Source organism: Callospermophilus lateralis, chromosome 3 (genome assembly GCF_048772815.1).
Source record: "Callospermophilus lateralis isolate mCalLat2 chromosome 3, mCalLat2.hap1, whole genome shotgun sequence".
Taxonomy (NCBI): domain Eukaryota; kingdom Metazoa; phylum Chordata; class Mammalia; order Rodentia; family Sciuridae; genus Callospermophilus; species Callospermophilus lateralis.
In genome coordinates, this window is record NC_135307.1 from 132,876,941 (window position 1) to 132,887,461 (window position 10,521).

Here is a 10,521-nt window from a genome sequence, read left to right on the forward strand (position 1 = left end):
TAGAAAGGGCTGGGGATGAAGTTCTGGGTGAGAGAGAAATCCCATATCCTCTCTCCTCTATAACCACATAAAAGTTCATTTCTGACATAATGATTATGTTATGCATAGCAATGAACTTTTCCCCCACAACAATAATTCTTCATGTCTCCATCCGGTAACCACTGACCATCTACCATTTGACTCAGTTCTGTCACTGTAGACACCCCCTGCCCCCATATTAAGAGCTCATTCCCACCAGACTGTACCTCCTGCACTCTTTGCTTCTGCTTCAGACTTCAGTCATGAGTGGTGGATCCCCACATTATCCACAACTTCTGTCCAGATTGACTATAAATCAGAACCCCATTTGGGTTTCCATATTTTGCTAAAACAGGTCACAGAACTCCAGGGAGAACAGTTTGCTTTCTAGATTACAGCTTATTAGAAAAGAATACAACTCAGACAGCCAGATGGAAGAGGTAAGGAATGTGGGAAAGGGACATGAAGCTTTTATGCCCTCTCCAGGTGTACATCTTCACCAACCCAGAAGCTCTCGGAGTCTCATCCTTTTGGGTTTTTATGTAGGCTTTGTTGCCTAGGCATAATTGATTATGTAATTGGCCATTAGTAATTAAATCAATCTCTAGCACCTCCCTGCACGCCCCTCCCTAGAGGAAGTGTGTTTTAAATGTAAACTATTGACAACAAGAGTATGATGATGCATGTTTGCAGTCCCAGCTGCTTGGAAACTGAGGCAGGAGGATTGCAGAGTTTCACAAAGTTCCTTAGGGAAACACTAAATTGCTGAGGCTGGCTTTGAACTTGCAATCCTCCTGCCTCAGCCTCCTGAGTTCCATGCCCAGCAATACCTCAATGCTCATTTTTTTTTTTTTTTTTTAGTTTTAGGTGGACACAGTATTTTTATTTTTTATATTTATGTGGTGCTAAGGATCGAACCCAGTGCCTCATTCATGCTAGGCAAGCCCTCTACCACTGAGCCATGACCCTGGCATACCTCAATGTTTTTAAATGGTTTTTTCATTAGACTTTATATATAATCTTGCTTTTTGGTTGTTTTTTGAAATTTTGCATCTCCATATAAATCTGAACTTAGCAATTAAGTTCATGTAGGAATAAACGTTAGCATTTTGACTGGAATTGCATCAAGTCATACATCAACTTGGGAGAACTGCATTTTTTTTTTTTTTTTACCCTGGTATTGGGAATTGAATCCAGGGGTGCTCTACCATTGTACCACTTCCCCACCACTTTTTCTGTTTTTATTTTGAGACAAGGTCTTGGTAAGTTGCCCAGGCTGGCTTCAAAATTGCTATCCTTTTTTTTTTTTTTTTTTTTTTGTGGGGAGGGGTACCAGGGATTGAACTCAGGGGTACTCAACCACTGACCCGCATCCCCAGTCCTATTTTGTATTTTATTTAAAGACAGAGTTTCACTGAGTTTCTTAGTACCTTTCTTACTTTTGCTGAGGTTGTCTTTGAACTCATGATCCTCCTGCCTCAGCCTTCTGAGCTGCTAAGATTATAGGCATGGGCTGCCATGCCTGGCAAAAATTGCTAACCTTTTACTTTAATCTCCCAAGTCACTAGAATTACAGGCATATGCCACCCTCCCTGGTTAGAATTAACATCTTCACAGTATTGTTTTCCAATCATGAATATAGTTCATTTGTTTATTTGTTTCTTAATAAAAATAGTGATATACTGTTTTCTGAATAGATATAATGGCCATAGTTTTTATATATTTTGGGGAGTATTTAAATTTTGATTTTATTATACATAAGGTTTCTGAAGTTTTCTAGCTGTTTATTGCTGATATATAAAAATAGAATTAATGTTTGTATATTGATCTCATATCTAGCAGTTTTCATAAATAGTTGCTATATCAAATTACCACAGTTAGTGGCTTAAAAAGACACAGATTTATCTTACTGTTCTGTAGTTTAGAAACTGACTGTGTCTTTAGAAACTTACTGGCTAAAATTGAGGCGTTGGCAGGCTGCGTTCCTTTTTGAGGGCTTTAGGGGAGAATGCACTTTCTTTCCCTTTTCAGTTTCTGGAGGCTAATCACATCCCTTAGCTTGTCTTGTTCCCCCTGTTATTAGAGCCAGTTAACACTGGGCTGAATCCTTCTCAAGTTGCCATCTCTGATTCTGTCACATGATTCTCTTTCCCACTTAAAAGGGTACTTATGATTATATGGGGACCAACTGCATAATTCAGTATAGTTTTCCTGTTTTTCTTTCTTGCCTTGGTTTTATTTCATTTTGATCCTATTTAAATAAATATTTAAATACTTTTGCTATGCTTGACAAACTTCCCAAAATCAAATTCTTTTTTTTTTTTTTTTAAAGAGAGAGAGAGAGAGAATTTTTTAATATTTATTTTTTAGTTTTCGGTGGACACACATCTTTATTTTTTATTTTTATTTTTTATGTGGTGCTGAGGATCGAACCCAGTGCGTGTGCCAGGCGAGCGTGCTACCTACCGCTTGAGCCACATCCCCAGCCCCTAAAGTCAAATTCTAAATAAAGTCTTTTCATTCGAGAGCTAACTTTGAGATTTCCAGAGGGGCCCTGGAAGTACCAAAGGCATGTATTACACTTACATTCGTATGAGTACATTGGGTTTCTTTGGTATTGGGGATTGAACCCAGAGGCACTTAACCACCAAACCATATCCCTAGTCTTTTTTATTTTTTATTTTTATCTAGGTTCTTTTTTTTTTTTTAAGAGAGAGAGAATATGAATTTTTAAAATATTTATTGTTTAGTTTTCTGCGGACACAACATCTTTATTTTATTTGTATGTGGTGCTTAGGATGAACCCAGCGCCACGCGCATATCAGGCGAGCGCTACCGCTAGAGCTACATCCCTAGCCCCTGATCTAGGTTCTTTTTTTTTTTTTTTTAAAGAGAGTGAGACAGGGGGAGAGGGAGAGAGAGAGAGAATTTTAATATTTATTTATTTATTTATTTTTAGTTATCGGCAGACACAACATCTTTGTATGTGGTGCTGAGGATCGAACCAGGCTGCATGCATGCCAGGCGAGCGGGCTACCACTTGAGCCACATCCCCAGCCTTGAGCTAGGTTCTTGATAAGTTGCTGAAGCTAGCCAAACTTGTAATCCTCCTGCCTCAGTTTCCTGAGTTGCTGGAATTAAATGTGTACCACCCCTTTTGATTTTTTATTTTGAGACAGGTCTCTCTAAGTTGCTGAGACTGGCCTTGAACTTGGGATTCCTCTACTTTTGCCCCCTGAGTTGCTGGGATTATAGTCATGTGCCTCTACACCTGGCATGTATGAATGTATTATTATTAATATTTTTAACCATTATGTGGTGCTGAGGATCGAACCCAGTGCCTCACATGTGCTAGGCAAGTGCTCTATCATTGAGCTACAACTCCAGTCCCATATGAATGCATTGTTAATATGTATTTCAAAATTGTAGGAGAGTCCTAAAATTTTCATTTGTCTTGATACATGTTTTTGGTTTTCTTTTCAATACTGGGGATTGAACCCAGGAGGCATGCTATCTCTGAGCTACATTCTTAGCCCTTTTTATTTTATTTTGGGACAGGGTCCCCCTAAATTGCCCAGGCTGACCTGGAATTTGGGATGATCCTTTTGTCTCAGATACCTGTGTACCTGGGATTACAGATATGTTACCACCCCTGACTATCTTACTCTATGTTGTGTCATAATTGTAATGTTAAATTATTGTATGTTGCAGAAATAACGATTTCTTTATCCTTTGTGAATGGTCATTGGATCTTTAATCATGGCTGTTTTAGTCTTGCCACAGCTAAATTGCTTCATTCTGATGCCTTTCTGGAAGGTTTTGTAAATAGCTATCTTTTTTTTTGAGGAGGGTGGGTATCAGGAATCTCAGGGGCACTTGACCACTGAGCTACATCCCCAGCCTTATTTTATATTTTATTTAGAGACAGGTCTCACACTGAGTTGCTAAGTGCCTCGCTTTTGCTGAGGCTGGCTTTGAACTCTCGATCCTCCTGCCTCAGCCTCCTGAACTATTGGGATTATAGGTGTGTGCCGTTGCGCCTGGCACCAAAAGCTATATCTAAAAGTGCAGTGTCATCAAGGAGGTTCATAGAAACTGAAAAGTATTGTGACAAATACAGATTTCCAATGACTTTGGACTGGGTAAGAATTTTTCAAAACTCTAATGAAGAAACCGATGGGTTCAAGAAAATGCTAACCAAAATTTGAAGAAGAAAATTAATTACCATGAGTATAAATGAAGTGATAAAAAAGTATAATTTAAAAAATGAAAAAAATGTGTTATCTAGTCTTCCTATTTTAAGATCAGCTGTTTAGCAGCCTTAATTCCATCTGTGATAATAATTCGCTTTTATCACATAACCAAACTTATTCACGGCTTTTAATTGTTATTATGTAGACTTTGGATCATAGGCTCCAGGGCATTATTCAGCCATTTACACTCACTTAAGAATTTTAATAATTAGCCAGGCACAATGGCTCATGCCTGTAATCCTGGTGGCTCAGGAGGCTGAGGCAAGAGGATTGAGAGTTCAGAACCAGGCTTAGCAATTTAGTGAGTCCCTAAGTTACTTAGTGAGACCCTGTCTCCAAATAAAATATAAAAAGGGCTGGGGATGTGGCTCAGAGGTTAAGTACCCCTGGATTCAATCCCTGGTACACACACACAAACACAAAAGAATTTTAATAATTAAACTGAAGATTTTTCTAAAGCAACATTTTTTTTGAGAGAGAGAATTTATTTCTTGTTTTTTTTTTTAATATTTATTTATTTTTTTAGTTATCAGCAGACATAACATCTTTGTTGGTATGTGGTGCTGAGGATCGAACCTGGGCCACACGCATGCCAGACAAGCGCGCTATCGCTTGAGCCACATCCCCAGCCCTTATTTCTTGGTTTTCGGTGGACGCAACGTCTTTATTTGTATGTGGTGCTGAGGATCGAACCCAGGCCGCACGCATGCCAGGTGAGCATGCTACCGCTTGAGCCACATCTCCAGCCCCTGAAGATTCTTCTAGATCTCTCTATGTACAGTCATATCATATGTGACTCCTAATGGTTTTGCTTCTTTTCAATTATTGTACTCCCCCTCCCCCCTTTTTGGCACTGGGGATTGACACAGGGGCAGTTTACCACTGAGCTACATCCCCAGCCCTTTTCATTTTTTATTTTAAGACAAGATCTCACTGCCAAGGCTGGTCTCAAACTTGTGATCCTCCTGTCTCAGCCTCCCAAGTGGCTGGGATTATAGCTATGTGTCACCATGCCCAAAAGTTATTGTACCTTTTATTTGTTTTTCTTATTTACTGCTCTGGCTTGGATTCCCAGAGCATAAAAGTGGTGATAATGGGCATTCTTGATTCTTGTATTGAATTTTTTTTTTAACTTTCCTCTAGTCAGTTTTAATGAATGGTAGTTATTGTATAATTATACAAGTTCAGGGTGAAGATTTTCTAATAAATCTTCTCTAACACTAAAATTGCTTCTTTTTCATAGCATCCAAAGGCCTACTCTGAGATGGGAGAAGACTAGGCCCTGAGTTTCTTGGAAGAAATCTTTTATTTTTAGAAAATTTTTTAATATTTATTTTTTAGTTTTCGGCGGACATAACATATTTGTTTGTATGTGGTGCTGAGGATCGAACCCGGGCCGCACGCATGCCAGGCGAGCGCACTACCACTTGAGCCACATCTCCAGCCCAGAAATCTTACCTCTTTACAAAGAGATAGCACAGGGAGAGCCAGTTCTAGACCCAAAGAAGGTTTTATAGGCAATAAACATGCAGTTCTATTCTAAAAAATGAACTACTTTTTAATCCCCAGGTAATTTTCAAAAGTGCAGTGGTTTATGAGGTTTTTTGTTTGTGTGTGTGGCAGAGGGCCTTGGGCTCCTCTGGGAACCTTTCCTCTCCCTCTACCAACAATGGCAGTGAGCCAGGGCTCAGTTGGCCTTGGCCTTCTTGTACCAGTTGTGCTTCTTGATCACTGGGCCCTTGTTGTGAAAGGCCTGCAGAAGCCTGTGTGACAGCTTCTCCAGCATCAGCGCTTATTCTCTCCATCATTCAGTGATCATCCATTACATGGCTAGGAAGCAATAACGCTAGTTGGCTAGGGGCAAGGGGACCTGGTAGAATGGCAACCCTTAAGGATGGTACCAGCCCAGTCACAGACTCATTGTTTTTTAGTGCTTGATGGAAGATGGTTTAGGGGTCGTGTTTGATGTTTGCTTGTTCCTCTCCAGAAGTAGCATTGTACTTCTCAAACTGCTTGCTTTTTACAGATTCCAGAGTCTGGTTCATGAGGGATCTGGCCAGTACTTTGTTTCCTCTTTTTATCATCATATTGGTGAATTTACTGATCACTACATCTTCAAACACAGTTTGTTTTTGTCATTGGGGCAGTGTTGATGAGCTGAATTTTCTTGAGCTCCTGGTCATATTTCTCCTGCTCAGTGAGCTCAGTCACAGGCTTGTGGTAATGTTCTTTGTCAATTAGGGATTCCCCAAATTCAGGACCACAGTGGCTCCACATTACCTGGGTTTGCCTTAGAAGTGGACAGACAGTACACTGCATGCCTAGTGTCAGGCCCAATCAGCCTCACAGAGACTTCAGTGTGGGGCTCTTGTATTATTCTTTTTTTTGTTTGTTTGTTTGTTTTAAAGAGAGAGAGAGAGAATTTTTTAATATTTATTTTTCAGTTTTTTCGGCGGACACAACATCTTTGTTTGTACATGGTGCTGAGGATCGAACCTGGGCCGCACGCATGCCAGGCGAGCGCGCCACCGCTTGAGCCACATCCCCAGCCCTTGTATTATTCTTGATCTAAAAGGAAAAGCTTTCCAAAGTTCAATTTACTGCAGATTATTATATTTTAAAATATATATCCCTCTGTCAGGTTAGGGGAGTTCCCTTCTGTTTCTTGTTCAATAAGTGTTTTCGTCATGAATGGATTTCATTGTGAATGGATGTTTAATTATTCTGTTTATTTTGTAGATCTTGGAAGTGATATTTATATGACTTTCTGCTTTCATTTTATATTGTGATGAGTTTTATTAGTTGATTTTTTTCTAATGCTGAACCAACCTTGCATTACTGAGATAACAGAACTTGGTCATGGCTTATTTTATGTATGCTGGATTTGGTTTGCTAATTTAGTGTTTGAAATTTTTGCATCTATTTTTGTGAATAAGAATTAGCCTGGAATTTTTCACAGTTGAACTGCCCTTGAAGGATTCAGTTTCAAGATCATGCTAGCTTTGTAGATTGAGGTGGGAAGTTCCTTCTTCTATACTTTGGAGTGGTTTATGTAAAATTGGAATCTTTTATTGCCATAAATGTTCATAAAAATTAATATATATGGTCTTGATGTTATCCTTATGGGTAGAATTTTTTTTTTTACTGTAGATATAACTTCTTAAGTTTCTGTTTCTTTTTGTTTGTTTTGACAAGTTAATCTTTTAAAAATTTACCCATTTCATATAAACTTTAAAATTTATTGCCACAGTTGTTCATAACAACCAATTATTATGTGTTCATATCTATGCTGTATGCAAAGATTCTTTTCAGTCCTTAAATTATTTGTGTATGTCCTTGTTAGCTTTCTGCCACTATAACAAAGTAATTAAGATAATTAACTGCTGAAGCCTGGCCGGCTGGGCAAAATAACAGGGGTTGGGGGGGTGGGGGGGTGACGACGAGCAACTTGTGTAGACTGATACAGCAGGAGTAGGAGCCGTTTATTGTAGGACAGGAGCCGTATTTATACATTCCACACAGCTTATCTAATTAATATAAACTAGATACAGCAGTCAACCAATAAGGAATCTCCACACTTAATGGCTTGCTGGCCTTACTTCACAAACCACTCCTCTGGCATTTTGCCAGGCGCCATCCAGACTTGTTTACCAACTCTAACAATTCCCCCTTTTGTTTAATTTAAATAACGACCATAGTGGTTTTTACACAAACACCATAAATAATCTGCTACAAGCAGAAGGGGAGGAAACAAAATGCCACAATACCAAGCCAATTGACGGCTCCATGCAAGAAGCCCTTGGAAAAATTATACCAGCAATAACACCGTTAGCAAAGATACCGAGTTACAATTTGTTGTAGATTACAGTTTGTTGTCTCAGTCCAGGTAAAACAGTGTCTCAATAGATTAACTCACAGTCCAGGTAAATCACAATCCAGGTAAGTTCTGCAGGCAGCTAGCTTAAGTCACAGTCCAGGTAAGTTCTGCAGGCAGCTAGCCTAAGCTGTAGCAGCAGAAACAGCAACAGCTCTGAAGTCTCATCTGTTTCTCAACCGAAGTTTCGTTCGGTTCTCAGCAACACTGTAAATTCTTCCACCCTCGTCTTCACCGGCACTGGGATGAAGGCAGGAACTTCGAATGGCTAAAGAAAAATCCTGTAGTATTCCAGCAGGCACTAAGAAAACAACCTTCTGAACAATTTAGTACATTATCTCAAGGTTTTTTTTACATTTGAAATAAGCCTTAATAGTGCTCATTACTCATTAGCTTTCAGGTGTGGGAGAACCATTGTAGCTTAGTTATTGGAAATGATGAAACTTCAGGGATGCTGGTAGCTCTTCTGCTGGCTATAGCGTCCCGTCCAGGGCAGCTCCAGATGGCCCTGGGGAGTGTCCCGGACTCAAACTTCTTCCGAGCACAGGGAATAAGAGCCCGCGAGACTGTGCCTCCAGGTCAGGTCTAGTTTTGGGCTCGCGGCACTGGAAGAGCCGGCTTTCACTGCTTGAAAAGTCCTTACGCGGCAGACTCTAACAATTAACTTATGAAGAAAATAGGTTTATGGTGGCTGTTAATCTTAGAGGGTCCATCTATGATTGATTGGTCCTGTTTCTTTGGGCCTGTGGTGGTACATCATGGTGGGAATGTGGCAAAACAAAAGTGCTCGCTCATAGCCAGGAAGCAAAAACATGAAAGCAATTAGGTTCCCATGGTCCCCTTTAAGGCCATGTCCTGTGTGACCTTAAGACCTTCCACTAGATCCCACCTCTTAAATGCTATAACACCTCCCAATAGAATCAAACTGGGGAGTAAGGCTAAGCCACAGGGACAATTAGGGGATACTTATCCAAACCATACTAGTGTCTTTTCTGTTGGTTTTGATAAGTCTTCACAGAACAAACTTGGTTTATTAATCTCCTCTGTTATATGTTTATTATATTTTACTCTTTTTTCTATAAGTTCCTTTTTTTTCTATTTTCTTTAGGTGTATTTTTTCATTTTCTAATTTCATTAGTTTCTGCTCATTAATTTGAAAATTAATTTTTTTATACTGGGGATCAAACCCAGGATCACTTTACTACTGAACTATATGACATGCCCCACCCCCCAGCTTTTTTAAGTTTTATTTTTGTTTTGAGAGAGGGCCTCAGTGGCAGAGACTGGTCTCGAACTTGTGATTCTTCTGCCTCAGCCTCCTGAGTAGCTAGGGTTACAGGCAGGCATCACTGTGCCTGATTTGTTTATTTTTTTAAGCAGCTAACTTGATATAAATGTATAGTAAAGTATATACATTTTTAATGTGTACATTTTGATCCATTTTACACACATGCATTATCATCACCACTATAATCAAATTAATGAACACATTCATCACTCCCATAAGATTCCTCATATCTCTTTGTAATTCTCCTCTTTCCCCTGGTCATTAATCTGGTTTCTGTCACTACAGTTTTTGATAAATGAAATCATAGAAGATTTTTTAAAATTTGATTTCTTTTACACATAAATCACACTTCTTTTTAGCATAATTATTCCATCAGTTTTTGTGAACCAAGTATAAAATTATATACAAATTAGATAAAGATAGCACATACACAAAAAGAAAACTAAAGATACATCGTACTTATAAATATCTATGAAAAAGTTCTAAAATATTGCCAGATAAAATCCTGTATAACATTATAAAAATATTAGCTCATGACCAAGTAAGATTTATACCAGGAATGAAAAGATGGTTCATTATTAGAATCATTAATACTATTTGCCATGTTGACAAGTCTCACAAGACATGGTATATAATTACTGGAGACATTTTTATTAAGATCAAGGAAGAGGAAAAGATATCAATTTCAATCATTTGACATTGCACTGGAGGCTTAGCCAATGTAATTAGATAAGGGAAATCAATCAGAGGCATAAGATTTAGAGAATAAAAAGTAATATTGTCCCTGTTTGCAGATGATATAGTAATATATCTGGAATACTACACATGATCAATATGAAAAGCAACGCAAGAAAGAATGTCATAAACTAACAATAGGCAATTAACATTCAGAAGGCAGTAGTCTTAATATATACAGATAAACAATATATAATGATGGGGGAAATCCCATTACAGTGACAATTAAAAGAAATAAAATATTTAGGAATTTAAAATCATGTAGAACCTAAATGAAGAAATGTTTAAAATACTTCTAAGTAACACAAAAATTGCCTTAATTAAATAAAAAGACATCCACACTTCCAAGATAG

At 38.5% G+C, this 10,521-nt stretch overlaps 1 pseudogene; it reads right to left on the minus strand.

The window, feature by feature from the left end:
* Positions 1–5,931: 5,931 nt before the first annotated feature.
* On the minus strand, positions 5,932–6,608 carry LOC143394811 (small ribosomal subunit protein uS7m pseudogene; annotated as a pseudogene).
* Between the last annotated feature and the right edge of the window lie 3,913 nt (positions 6,609–10,521).